The sequence below is a fragment of the Hypanus sabinus genome, unplaced genomic scaffold, assembly GCF_030144855.1.
Source record: "Hypanus sabinus isolate sHypSab1 unplaced genomic scaffold, sHypSab1.hap1 scaffold_367, whole genome shotgun sequence".
In the NCBI taxonomy this organism is placed as follows: domain Eukaryota; kingdom Metazoa; phylum Chordata; class Chondrichthyes; order Myliobatiformes; family Dasyatidae; genus Hypanus; species Hypanus sabinus.
Genome location: NW_026781263.1, coordinates 297267 through 312071, shown reverse-complemented (window position 1 = coordinate 312071; position 14805 = coordinate 297267). Strand labels below are relative to the sequence as shown.

The window sequence follows — 14805 nt, the reverse complement described above, 5'->3', positions numbered from 1 at the left end:
CCCTCCCCCAAGTGACAGATGGTGTTAAACTCAGTGAATGCAATGCCAATGAATATGAAGGGAAGGGCAGTAGTCTGCCTCATTGGAGTCTGGCACATTTGTGATGTGAAAGCTGCTTGTTGCCCAGGGCAAAGGTGTTTGATATCATTACGTACCCAGAGAGAATGGGACAAAACATGTTCTCACCGGTAGAAAAGTGCAGAACTAGAGGAGGTAGCTCAAGCAACACACACAAAATACTGGAGGAGCTCAGCAGGCCAGGCAGCATCTATTGAAAAAAGTACTAATGCTGAGTTCCTCCGGCATTTTGTGTGTGTTGCTTGGATTTCCAGCATCTGCACATTTTCTCTTGTTTGTGATCGGAGATAGAACAAAGGTGATTTTCTCAACTGGAGATGTAAAAGATTTTTGTTCCCTTTCTCCGAGTTCCTAATCCTTGCATTTTAGATAGCTGGAGCTCAGCTCTGTCTGAGAGATCCATCGGTTCCCATTCGCTTAGCGGCCGGAAGCTTCCCGGCGCCCGTGTACGGATCGCGGGGCTGAGAGAGAGGGGAGAGAGCAGGACCGTCCCAGGATTGCGGACTATGATGTCCAGAGTTCACAGCAAATGTCCCTCAGTGGGTGTTTAAGATAGCAGCCCGAAAAATCATTCTTACCGTTACCGATCCTCCGGAGATCCTTTGTGTACGGCGCGCATGCGTGGTATTCGGTGACGTCATCGACCTTGATGCCTGCACATTTGATCGTTGCTTCAGAAACAGCGAAATTTTAAACTCAGGGCCTTATGGGTAATCGCGGTGCCATTAAACATTCCTGCTCGCACCGGTTTCATGTCCACACCTCAGGGTTTTTTTTTCTGTGTAGAGAACACAGCAGCTGTTTTAACCTGGAAAGCGGCTCCCAAAAACAATATACTCAATATCAACAGGCATTCTATTTATCTAATGCCTCTCGTATAACCCTCTTACAGAGGCAGATATAAAACACAAGAGATTCTGCAGTTGCTAGAAACACACACACACACAATGCTGGAGGAACTGTGCAGTTCAGGTAGCAACTAAGCAGAGGAGTACACAGTCTAGGCATGCTGAAGGGTCTCGGCCTAAACGTAGTCTATTTATTCCTCTCTACATTTGCTGCCCGATCTGTTGATTTCCTCCAGTATTTTGCAGAAATTAACCAGTTTTTTTTTAATCAAGCAGTTTCCAAATGTGTCTGATCTTTCATCTGTAGCCACATCCTGCAGGTTCGGTTTCTCTTCTTCCTCCTCCTTGTAAACTCCAGGCCCCATCTCTTTCTGGAGCCCCAAATCCCTGACTGGCAACTTGGTTTCTGACTCTGCTCCATTTACTCGCTGGTCTGCTGTCAGACTTCAGAGGTTCATTGTAACAACCCAGCAGTTCGAAGCGAAGACCTTTGAAATTAGTGAGAATGACTGAAAACATTGAAAAGAGCGGGGAAGAAGGAGTTTAACCATCTTCGTCCGGAGCCCTGAACAACGTCACAACCACAGTGAGCTCATCGTCTTGTTCAGCCCGGAGAAAATCATGCAGGAAATTCATGCAGGTGTATAAGATGATGAGAGGCATTGGTCGTGTGGATAGTCAGAGGCTTTTTCCCAGGGCTGAAACGGCTAACACGAGGGGGAATAGGTTTAAGCTGCTTGGAAGTAGGTACAGAGGAGATGTCAGAGCTAAGATTTTTAAACAACAGTGGTGATTGTGTATGAAATGCACTGCCAGCGACGGTGGTAGAGTCGGATAAAATAGGATCTTTTAAGAGACTCTTAGATAGGTACATGGGGCTTAGGAAAATAGAGGGCTATTCGGTAGGGTAATTCTAAGCAGTTTAGAGACTAATTTACGTGGTCGGCACAACATTGTGGACCAAAAGGTCTGTAATGTGTTGTAGATTTCTGTGATTCTATGGAATTCAAGGGGAATTTCCTATCCCACGGAGTGGTGACTAGTTGCAACCTGTCATCTCAGGGAGAGCAAGAGGGGAACGGCAGGGATAGATTTTCATAAACTGATACGGAACAGAAACATGGGCTGAAACCAGATGGGCCGAGTGCCCTCTCTAGTGTACATAGTGAGTGTAGTGGAGACTGTAAGTACCTGACACACGGGATTTGATAAAACTGATTTATCTTTCACAGATCCACAATATTAAACATCAGTCTAGTTTAAGTCTAACATCAGCAGAACAGACTCCTCCAATGCTCAGTGACCAGGGTTCAGCCCTGGGTGCGATGAGCAGCCGCAAGAACTGCAGAATCTGACAGTAACAGTCCCTCATGGACCTGCAGCTGCCTTCAGTCACCGCGATGGTGAAACATTTAACACGGAGCTGATTTGAACTTCCTCCCTGATGTGAAGTTGCTGGTGTTGCAGCAGCTGGGATGATTGAGTAAAACTCTTTGCTCACTCCGGACAGAAATGTGGCCTCTATTTATTGCGAACTCACCGGAGCATCACAAGGTGGGTTAACTGAATGAATCTCTTCACACACACGGAGCAGGTGAACGGCCGCTTCCCAGAGCGAAGCTGCTGGTGTATCTGCGATGTGCCACTGAATCCCTTCCAAAATGAGAGCCAGTGAATGACGTCACAGTGCTACAACGTCATGGCGATGTATCCAATCAGATCACGGAGATGGACACGTGCTCGCGCTCTCCTTGCAGCGAGAGGGGCGCTGTCTTCTCCAGCATCTCCGTCTCCACTTTCAAGGATCGGCGGCATTCAAGCGCTGGCGACCTGATAGATACAGCGGAGCTAATGTGATGTTGTGTTTGATATTCCTATCGACAAATCCTTTGAATTCTTTACACTGTTAAAAGTTTACAAAGAATGTCAGTGGATGAAAGACAACATTTCATTTTTCAAAATGATCCTGAGGCGAGCGGGGTAATTTAGTGAAGGTTTATAGTCTCTGTTATATAACGCAGCCATGACTTTTCTTTCATACTTAAAACGTTCATTTAATGCCCCGGGCAAATAATTTTCGACCAGCCTTATCTTATCATCCTCATCATACCTAACCGACGATATTGGCGAATTATGGTAACCTTTGTTTGAAAGTCATGAAAAGCAATGGTCACAGGTCGAGGTTTCTGTTGAGAAGAGGAGTTAAACACCGGGGCTCGGTGTACCCGGTCTATTCCAGGCGGAGTCTCCAAAACGTCAGAAAACAAACGAGCGAACAGCTTTGGAAAACATTCTGAAGGTCGATTGCCTTCGACCAACTCAGGAAGACCCAAAATTCGTATATTGTTCCTTCTTGATCTGCAGTGGCGGGTTCCAATCTGCTAATTAAATTTGTTGACTACACGCATTGATCGGCCGAATCCCAAATAACGAGGCAGCCTACAGAGAAGAAGTCATCACCCCGACATAGTGGTGTCAAGAAAACAACCTCTCCCTCACTGTGACAAAAACACAGGAGCTGGTTGTGGATTACAGGAGGAATGGAGACAGGGATCAAATTCAACATTTCCCAGTCTGTTATTGACACAAAATACGCATTTTAATATTGATCATGACACAATGTATTTTATATAACGTTATACATTTAGGTATTATAATTAGTAAAAAACAATAAAGATCTCTACAAAGCGAATACATTTCCTTTAATGGTCTCCAGGAAACAACAATTTTCCTGATGGAATCCACTTACTTTTTCTTTAATCGGTCGTATTCATGCTGTGAAAATGATTTTACCTAGATTTTTATATGTTTTCCAAAATATACCTATCTTTTTAACTAAAAAACAAATTCGATCAAATTGACTCACTTATTTCTTCCTTTATTTGGAACAATAAATTAATTAGTATCATTTACAAAAATTTGAAAAAGATGGTGGAATTCCACTTCCTAATTTAAGACTGTATTATTGGGCTGTGAACATTAGAGAATCCTGTTTTTTGTTATATTGTCTTGATAAGAACTAAAATCAATTGTGGGTTGATTTGGAATTAAAAGCAGTTAAACAATTTCATTTAACTTCAATATTAGGAGCTCCATTACTTTTACAGCTCTTTAAAATTCCAAATTTAAATCTTTACCCGGTTATTAAACAATCCCTACGGATTTGGGTTCAGTTTCGTGTTTTAAAAACTTTTAAACAATTTAAGATGACTAGTTTTTTACATCGAAACTTCTCATTTATACCTTCAACAACTGACCCCATTTTTCTCCTATGGAAAAATAAAGGGATCCTTTGTTTTACAGATTTATTTTGTGATGGCCGATTGATGATCTTTGAAGAGTTAATTAACAAATTTTCTCTCGCTCATACACATGTTTTTCAATATGTTCAGTTTTGACATTTTTTACAACATTATTTACCTAAGATTCCATATTTACAAGAAACTGATTTGTTGGATACCATTTTGAAATTGAATCCCTTTGTGAAAGGTTCCATTGGCAGAATGTATCATTTATTTTTGTTACCAAACGAGAACCTATCACTAAAGATTAAACAAGATTGGGAGAGAAAACTTAATATGACCTTTGTTAATGAAGATTGGCTTCGAGTTTTTAAAAATGTAAATTCCTCTTCTGAATGTGCCAACCATTGTTTAATTCCATTTAAAATTGTTCACCGTTATTATTTAACAAAGGAGAGACGATCTAAAATATTTCCTAGTATAGACAAATGCTGAGATAGATGTAAAACTGAAGTAGCTACTTTGTCACGTATGTTCTGGTCAAGTTCTTCATTAAAATAGTTTTGGAAATCTTTTATTTCTACAAGTTCTAAAGCTCTGAAAATTAATTTACAACCTAATAGATTGACTGTTCTATTTGGAATAGCTCCACATCATATTCAGGGTATTTCATCTTCAGATCAACATGTAATTGCATTTGTTACTCTACTGACAAGAAGGGCTATTTTATTAAAATGGAAAGATATTTCTTCCCCTACATTCATTGAATCGTTTTCTCAAGGAATGTTATGTCTTAGTTTGGAAGAAATACAAGTAGAACTTTTGATCCTCGATTCGATTTTGAGAGAAGATGGGGTTCTTTTGCCAAATATTATCATTTAATTTGAATTATGCTATATGGTTTCCGTCCAATTTTATTTTTTTTATAAGTGTGAAATGACGGTTGATGATTCTTTTTAAAAAAATTTAGGTAATGGTCAAACGTATTGCTCCGGAGGGTTCATTCCTAATGGACTTTTCCCCTTTTTTTCTGGTTACTGGGTTTTTTCCGCGTTAGATGGGACACTTTTTTCCCTTATTTTTCTATATATATTTTTTTTTCCATTTTTATATTTTACGATCAGTTTTTTCAGCTTTATTAACTGTGTACATACTAATCTATTGACGTTTTGCATCATTATATAGCTGTAGAAGATTATGCATCAATAAAAAAGATTCTAAAAATGAAAAATGAAACTGGCAAAACAATCACTAGACATATGGTGCAGAGTCACGTCGAGTTACATTGGGAGGTCGAGTCCATTTTATCATTCATTTAGATTGTAACTGTAGACAGGAAACCGTCCTTGAGCCGGGCGTGTCGCGCTTTAAGGCTTTTGTATCTCTTCCCCGATGGGAGAGCGGGATTGCAGCAAGAATATCCAGGTTGTGAGGGTCTTTGAGTACATGGCCTGCTTTTCCGAGGCAGGGGAAGAGTCGGAAGAGTCCATGGAGGGGAGGCTTGTTTCCCTGATGTTCTCTGCTCTCCAAAGTTCTCTGCGGTCATGGGCAGAGCAGTAGCCATACGAAGGCGTGAAGTGTCGACAAGAAGCTCAGAGACCTCGGCCTTCTCCCTGCCTTGTGTAGCTAGATCCTGGACTTCCTGTCAGATCGGCGGCAGGTGGTAAGAGTGGGCTCCCTCACCTCTGTCTCTCTGACCCTCAGCACACATACCCCACAGGGGTGTCTCTTTGCCCCCTACTTTACTCTCTGTATTCCCATGACGTGTCGCCACCCACAGCTCCAATCTGTTAATTAAATTTGCTGACTACACTACACTGACTGGCCTAATCTCAAACAATAACGAGGCAGCCGACAGAGAAGAAGTCATCACCCCGACACAGTGGTGTCAAGAAAACAACCTCTCCCTCATTGTGACAAAAAAAGAGGAGCTGGTTGTGGATTACAGGAGGAATGGAGACAGGGACCATATTCAACATTTCCATGTCTGTTATTGACACAAAATGCACATTTTACTATTGATCATGACACAATGTATTTAATATATTGTTAATGATATAAAACATATTTAGAGATTGTTACTGACAGAGCATCGTATAATTTGTGTTCCGTGTGTTATGTGAATGTACTTGCCTGTGATGCTGCCACAAGTCAGTGTTTCTCTGTCCCTGTACCTTCCCGTACTTGTGCACTTGGCAATAAATTCAACAGGACCTGAGAAATCTCAGTGAGATTTGATTAGTGATGATCATCTTGGCAGCTCGGTAGGACGAATGTATGAGACAGTACACTGTTAAATGCAAAACCCTGAACAGTGTCGATGATCAGAGGGATCTTAGACTCCAAGTTCATCCCTCCCTGAAAGAGACCGAAACAGATTAATCGGGTGGTTAAGAAGGCAAATGGCGTGGTTGCCTTTATTAGTTGAAGCACTGAGTTCAAAAGTCGGGAAGTTGTGTTGCGGCTGTTACGAGCCTGCGGTCGTACTGTGACTGTTTCTTTAAGAGCGCCGGCGTGAGGAGGCGGGGCTATGACGTCAGTCACAGGCTGACAGCGCTGACTGTGGACTGAACCATAAGAGAGAGAGAGAGAGAGATCTGCAGACAGGCAGTCGGCCAGTCTAGAGAGAGAGAGAGACTGGAAAAGCTGATCGCTTCAGTTAGTCGCAGCTGAGGCTTGGAACTCTCCTCTGCCCACAAGAGTGGGTTGATCATCGGTACACGGAAACACAACGAATGTGTGTGGCTGTCACTTCGTATAATCCATAGGAGTGGGTTTTGAAATATCTTGTGTTAACCTTTGCCTGGGTATGTTGTGTGGTAACCCCTGGAAGACGATATTCCTGTGACTGGTCACTTTCGCTGATAACTCGTCTGTGGACGGATTCAACGGATAAGAACTTCGTCGACGGTTATTTTGAAGTAACGGCCTTTTCTCTACGTTTCACCCTGGATTACAAATATCTCTCTCCCGTCAGTTATTCCTTGGATTACTGAACTTTCCTAATTTACCATCTCAAGACTCTAAGCTTTGTTCCCTCACGTTCGATAGTCTGGGAATTATATTTACACATATATACACTTAACACTGGTAACTTTCCTTTACTTCGTTGTTACTATATTATAAGTCGATACTACTAAAGACAATGGCTTTAACATCAAAACCAGACTCCAGTGTGAACTCTATTGCTGCTGGTTCGTTTCTAAAACGTTACAGTTCGTAACACAGTTTTATAGAACTAGTTAGACCACATCTGGAGTGTTTCATACAGTTCTGGTCGCCCCCATTCTCGGAAGGATGTCGGGGCTTTGGAGAGGGCGCTGAAGAGGTTTACCAGGACCCTGCCTGGATTAGAGGGCAGGAGCTATAACGAGAGGTTGGACAAACTTGTGTTGTTTTCTCCAGAGCGGTGCAGGCTGGGGTGAGAGTGGATGGACGTTTATAAAATTACGAGAGGAATAGATAGAGTGGACAGACGATATATTTTTCCTGGGGTTTGAAATGTCTAATACATTTAAGGTGAGAGGTGATGTGAGCGGCAAGTTTGCTTCTTTCCACAGACGAATGAGTAGCTGGATGGGAGCCTGGGTGGGGGCGGTGTCACCAATCCTGACACGTGATTCCGTTTGCCCCTCCCATTTAACCGCAGGTGGGCAGCATCTGCGCGTCTGTTTCCGAGGCCCCGCCTCCCGATGATGTAACAATCTCTTCGCGCATGTTCACAGTCTCCGGGTGGACGGTGTTATCCTCTCCGCTCAGAGCTGAAGTGGGTCGGCTGTGTGTTCGGGAAAGACTTTCGTCTCTTCCGTCGAGATCACTGTCTGCGGGCCGAAGATATCACTTTCCCATTGGTGAGTATTGAGACCGATCCCGAGCGGGGAGGTCCGATGTTGGCCGTGAGCCCCGAACTGAGGGCCAGGAATTCATTTGTTTCCCAACTATCTGGGCTCGTCAGAAATGTGTCGACTTCACTTAATTTGCATTGAACGATCCAAACCAGGAGCCCAGGCTGTCTGTTTCCGCAGAATTGAAATGGAAGTCCCGCCGACAGGTCACGTGAGGCTGTGTGCCGCAGATTCGCCCCGCCCTCCGCTTTGTGACGCCAGATCACGTGGTGTGATTTTGGCCACTGAGTTCCATTAACTTCCCCGAACTCGCCTCGCTTCCTGAAGCTCCTCACATTTGTCCTGGAGCTTTATGGCTGTTGTGTGTTCTCCCGGACTGGGGTGGGTGAGAAAGGAGAACGTCCCAGGTTCTGGGGATCTTTGATTTCACTGCCTGCTTTAACGAGGGACTGGGAAGTCTCGGGGTGAGAATGGTTTCTGTGATGTGCTGATCTGTATCCAAATGTCGCTGCCGTTTCTCACAGTCACGGGCGGAGCAGTTACCATGCAAAGCGTGAGGTGTCCGGATGGGAATCTTTCTATGGTGTGTTGATAAAAATTTGGTGAGGGTCAAAGTACATATGACAAAGTTCTTGTTGTTTCTTCTAACTTTGTCATTTTTGAATCTTTTATACAGTAGTATGTATCATTCATTCAGTAGCTCTGGTGTGTTCTGACGTCTCCGGACCGGCTTTTTCGTGTTTACAACAGCAGGATTAGACCCGTGAGTCTGGCGTTCAAACTGTGTTTGGAAATTCCCCCACCCCTCACTCGTTCGGTGAAAATCAAGCAGAATCTCAAGTTGCTGGAGATGTGCACTAAAAACTAAATGTTTGAAGTCATTCTGACAAAACGTCATAAACCTGATATGTAAGGTTTTTTCCTCTCCCCGCAGCTGTTCCTTACCTGCTGAGTGTTTCTGGTAATTCCAGCTTCTTTTTATTACATTCACCCTGGACTGGTTTACATTTCCTGAAATGGACCTGATTTAACCTGGAAATGGAAATCACTCATCTGTGATAGTGCATCAGTAAAGGAAGCACAACTTTTCCCTGTCAATTATCCTGGTACCAGTTTGTCTGTTATTGCTGGAAATGTGTTCAGTACAGTTGTTGCTAATGAGGTTCACATGAATAATCTCAGGAATGATAGAGATGGTTCTGGACCTGGAGTTCAGAGGGTCAGTGGGGGTGGAGTTCAGAGGGACGGTGGGAATGGTGGGGGATGTATGGTTAAGTAAACCTACCAAATGCTGAAAAGCCTGGATACAGTGGACATGGAGAGGATGTTTCCATTAGACAGAGAGTCTGTGATCTGACAGCACGGTCTCAGAATAAAGGTGGTTCCCCTTAAAATTCATTTGAGAAACTTTTTTTGCCAAAAGGTGTCTGAAGTGTGGATTTTGTTGCTGCAGAGTTTGGCTGAGGCTGCCATTTGTGTATATTTATGACGGAGATTAATATATTCAAGATTGCTAAGTAGCTACAGGGTTACAGGAGGAAGGCAGGAATATGGTGTTGGAATAAAAATCAACCATGGTTGAATGATGGGGCAGATCAGATGGATCAAATCACCTAATTCTGTTCCTAATGTCTTACCATGACTGAATGATGGCTCCTTCTTATCCCATATCGTTTTGTGTCATGTGAGGGCCAATAACTGATTGTTCACTGAGATCATTACTGTATTGCCTTCAATGTTTAAATTTCATTGAGATTTGTTCTTAGTAACATTAAGCAGAAATGTTTGGATCTCCTTTTATTGTTAATGTGCTTCATTGTCTCTCTGGTTAAAGTTAGACCTGCGGTGCGAGGTTTATTGGAAGAAAAACCGCAACTGGAAGCAAACCACGACTGAAGATGAGGGAACAGCAACAAGTGAACCAGCCCGAGGACTGAGAGCATCAACTGGAGAGAACCCATCTGACTCAGTGATTCAGTCAGGAGAAAGTTTGGTGAGTCTCATTCACTCAAACACTGGTCCTTTAGACATCACATACCTGTACAAGGGAAGGTAGGAGATAGCTGGAGTGAAACTGAATGTGCCCAGAAGAACCAGTTATGCCTCTGTCAGACCCAATTGCAATCACTGCAGGTCTGGTACAGTGCTTCCAGCAGCCCAGCCCTTTGAAACCACTCCCAATCTGTGGAAATCGAATCCGGAGAAAGTCTCTTAGAGACCGTATAAGTACAAACTCTTTATTCCCAAGTACCCGGGGCTTAATCAGTTACTCGCTCAAACAGGAACAATTGATGACTGTTCCCACCCAATCCACTAACTGACCAACAATTCCCCTTACACCCCAGATATATCCATCCAGATACTCCCCACACAAGACAGGCTGGAGCCAAAGCTACTTACTACATGACAGCCCCTAAAGACAAATTACAAAATAGTCATAATGGCTTGCACACACAGAACAGACTGAAGCTGTCCTATCTCTACACATGAGTGCACAAGGAGATAATCATCCTGAAACCCTAGCTAGCTACCCTCCAGAAGAAATATGGCTCAGCCCGGCTTAGCACATCTATTGATCTGTTGATCATCAGCAGTTTCCTTCAGAAAAACAGGCTGCTATTTTTTAATGTAGTGCTAACCCTTTTACCTTTTTTGATGTTAATACCACTGTCTTTATTTGTATCTACTTATAATATAACAAATTAAGCAAAATAATCAAAAGTTAAAAGTGTTATGAGTACACATATGTGTAAGCATAACTCCCAAACCACTGAGCTCGGGGAATACCAAGCTCAAAGTCTTGAGATGGTGAAGTATGAAAGTTCAGTTCATCCATGGAATAAATGACAAGAGAGATATTTGTAATCCAAGGTGAATGTCGAGAGAAGGCAATTACGTTGAATTCCACAAATTCCACTGTGGTAAAACAGGATAACAGTTGCTGTAGGTCTTATCCATCATCGTTCTAAATCCACATACGAATTATCACAGGGGTACTGTCTGCAAAGGGAATGACCACCCAGGTAGGGGTTGACACACAGGTAGATTCCGCAAGGTACTCCCAATCCAGATCCAACACACAAAGTATTACTGACAGTGATTTCCACAGAATATCCCTTCTCACAAGTGTTTACCACATAACACACATAGACATTACATACCTGTACAAAGGAAGGTAGGAAATAGTTGGAGTTGGAGAATGTGCCCTGAAAAACCAGTTATGCCTCTGTCAGACCCAGTTGCAATCACTCCAGGTCTGGTAATGTGCTTCCAGCAGCCCGGCCCATTGAAACCACTCCCATTCCCTCACAGTGGTTACTCTTGCATCTTCTGAAGTCGCTTTTGGTCAGTTCTGAGTGGGGAGAGGGAAAGAGAGGGGAGTGTTTATACTGACTGTCTTTCAAAAAAAGTAATTGTTTGAACTTGCTGCAAACTCTCTACCCATACCCTGTACTTTCTCAACTAAATTATTGACATAGATGACCAGTAGCAATGGGTGTAACCCCAGGAATCGTCACTAAGCACGGGACTCGAGTCCAAGAGACTCTCAGGGTCGGTGAGTGGCAGATTCAGCTGTGTGACTCTGTGAGGTTGGGTCCTGGGATATCAGTTTTTGATCCAAGTAAAATTGGTGGAAATCAAGCAGAATTTCAAGTTGCTGGAGATCTGCACTAAAATCTGAAAATGTTTGAAGTCATTCTGATGAAACGTTATTAACCTGAATTGTAGATCCCACAGCTGTTCCTTACCCGCTGAGTGTTTCTGGTAATTCCAGTTTCTTTTTATTACATTCACCCAGGACTGATTTGTATTTCCTGAAATGGACCTGATTTAACCTGGAAATGGAAATGACTCGTCCTGTGATAGGACATCAGTAAAGAAAGCACAGCTTTTCCCTGTCAATTATCTGGTACCATTTTGTCTGTTATTGCTGGAAATGTGTTCAGTACAGTTGTTGCTAATGAGGTTTACATGAACAATCTCAGGAATGATCGGCTTTATGTATGAGGAGCATTTGATGGGTCTGGGCCTGTGCGCAATGGAGTTCAGAGAGACGGTGGTGGTAGTGGAGGGATGTATGGTTAAGAAAACCTACCGAATGCTGAAAAGCCTGGTTACACTGGAAAGGGAGGGGAGGTTTCCATTAGACAGAGTCTGTGATCTGACAGCACAGTCTCAGAATAAAGATACTTCTCTTTAAAACTGAGATAAGAAAAATTTTTTGGCTAAAAGATGTCTGATCTGTGGAATTTTTTGCCGTAGAGGTTGGTTGAGGATGCCATTTGGGTATATTTATGACAAAGATTAATATATTCATGATTGCTAAGTAGCTTCAGTGTTACTGGAGGAAGACAGGAATATGTTGTTGGAATAAAAATCAGTTGTGGTTAAATGGTGGGCAGACCAGATGGATGAATCACCTAATTCTGTTCCTGTGTCGTATGTCTTACCATGATTGAATGATGGCTCCTTCTTATCCCATATCATTCTGTGACATGTGAGGGACAATGAAAGATGGTTCACAGAGATCATTAAATCTGCCTTCCGTGCTTAACTGTCAGTGAGTGTTGTTCAGAGTAACATTAAGCAGAAATGTTTGGTTCTCCTTTTTATTGTTAATGTGCTTCATTATCTCTCTGGTTAAAGTTAGACCTGTGGTGAGAGATTTATTGGAAGAAAAACCGCAACTGGAAGCAAACCACGACTGAAGACGAGGGAACAGCAACAAGTGAACCAGCCCGAGGACTGAGAGCATCAACTGGAGAGAACCCATCTGACTCGGAGATTCCAGTGATTCAGTCAGGAGAAAGTTTGGTGAGTCTAATTTACTCAAACACTGGTTGGGAGTGAGACTGAATATGCCCAGTAGAACCAGTTATGCCTCTGTCAGAACCATTTGTGAAGAAGCCCTCCCAATGTTCCCTTTAAATTTATTGTCCTTCACCCTTAACCCACGTCCTCTGGTTTTTCTCCCCTAGCCTCAGTGGATAAAGCCTGCTTGCATTCACTCTATCTATACCCATCATAATTTTATATACCTCTATGAAGTCTCCGCTCATTCTTCTATGCTCCAAGGAATAAAGTCCTAACCTGTTCAACCTTTCTCTGTAACTCAGTTCTCAAGTCCTGTCAACATCCTCATAAACCTTCTCTGCACTCCTTCAAAGTCCGAGAAAATACCTTGTCAGGTCCTGGAGATTTATCTACTCTGACTTGCCTCAAGATAGCAAGCTCCTCTTCTATCTGAAAAGGTTCCATGACCTCACGAATTGTTTGCCTTATTTCCATTAACTCCATGCAAGTTTCCTTAGTAAAAAAACATTTAAGATCTCCCCCATTTCTTTTGGTTCCATAAATAGCCGACAACTCTGATCTTCAATAGGACCAATTTTATCCCTTACTATCTGTGGGGTAATTATGTTGTGGTTTCTCTTGCCTTACAAATGACCAGGAGATGCAGAAGATTCTTCAAGAAGGGTTAAAATTTAATTTGATAATCAAGGCTGAGACAGTCATTGAGCTAGTCGCTGATTGCCCACTGATCTCTGGACACAGGATTTTTTATAGTATTTGTCCAGTTGTATTAGCATATGTAATCGACCTATAGTTGTGTATTACACGTACTACACGTACATCATGTCCCTATTGTTCCTATAAATTGGCTTAATCATGTTCTAATCTACATCTCTTAGCTACCTCTCATTAACATACCATTGTCTTCTACATTCCTAAGACTTCAGTCTCCTACCAAATTGAGTATATGCACAGCAAATAATAAACTCAGAACTGAGCAATGTTCTAATCTACATTTCTTTAGCTACCTCTCATTAACACACCGTTGTCTTCTACATTCCTAAGACTTCATTTTACTAAATTGAGTACGTGCATAGCAAACTGACTAGGTACACAGCAAAATATACAAGTTTTATACTCCATAATATTTTTATACTCCAATACTCCAATATATCCCCCCTTTGAGACCCAGAGGGCTTCACACAGAGAAAGAAGACTAAGAGTCCGCGCACAAAAGCCTCAATAAACTCAAGCATTTATTCCCAAATCTCGGGTAAACTATAATTTTCTGCACCAAGACCTCAAAGTATTCTCTCCCTGCTACCCTGGGCCGCTGAGCCAAAAACCTGTCCCTCTGTACCTGAGACAGGGAAAAAGACTCAGAAGCCCTTACAATCTACTCCCCCACTGTCGTTTTGCTCTTGTTCATCCTGCAGGTGTTGTAGGCTGTAACGATACATTTTCGGTGTTTCTTTCTCCACTAAGCTTGCTTCAGTAATTGCCACGAGCATCGGAAATTGTTTGGCTGCAGCACGCACTACAAGAGATTTGAGACAAGGAAGAAAACAGCACAGCACAAGCGCACAGCTCAACAATATAATACTGACAGTTATTGCAATTTTAGTCAGCCATGCTCCCCATGCTCCGAGTCTACTTTCCAACCAACCAAAGAACTGATGTCCAAATCCTGCATTATGTTTGACCTCCGACCGCAGATTCTTTAGTTTATTCATTGCTCTGGTGAAAGACCCTTCTGGGCTAGTATTGTTCGGTATGAAAGTGCAGCATTCTTCTCCAAACATTACACACACACCCCCTTTTTCTGCCAAAAGCCAATCCAGTACCTGTCTGTTTTGCCACGCCATCCTGCTAGTTGCATCTAGCTGTTGCCCTAAGACCTCCAGTGCATCATCGGTGTAGTTGATGAATCTCTGCTGATTATAGTATATATAGTTTATCCATTCAACATTTTTGCTGACCCCTGTCACAGGTATGATA

The 14805-nt window shown here is 42.6% G+C and overlaps 1 protein-coding gene across 1 annotated transcript in view; it reads left to right on the top strand.

The window, feature by feature from the left end:
* The first annotated feature begins 7175 nt into the window (after positions 1–7175).
* LOC132388617 (oocyte zinc finger protein XlCOF6-like) overlaps positions 7176–14805 on the top strand; it is a 288409-nt gene continuing 280779 nt past the window's right edge. The window contains exons 1-4 of the mRNA XM_059960991.1: positions 7176–8019; positions 9848–10006; positions 11813–11923; positions 12661–12828. The gene's annotated coding sequence lies outside the window, so the exon portion shown is untranslated. The remainder of the gene's footprint in view (positions 8020–9847; positions 10007–11812; positions 11924–12660; positions 12829–14805) is intronic.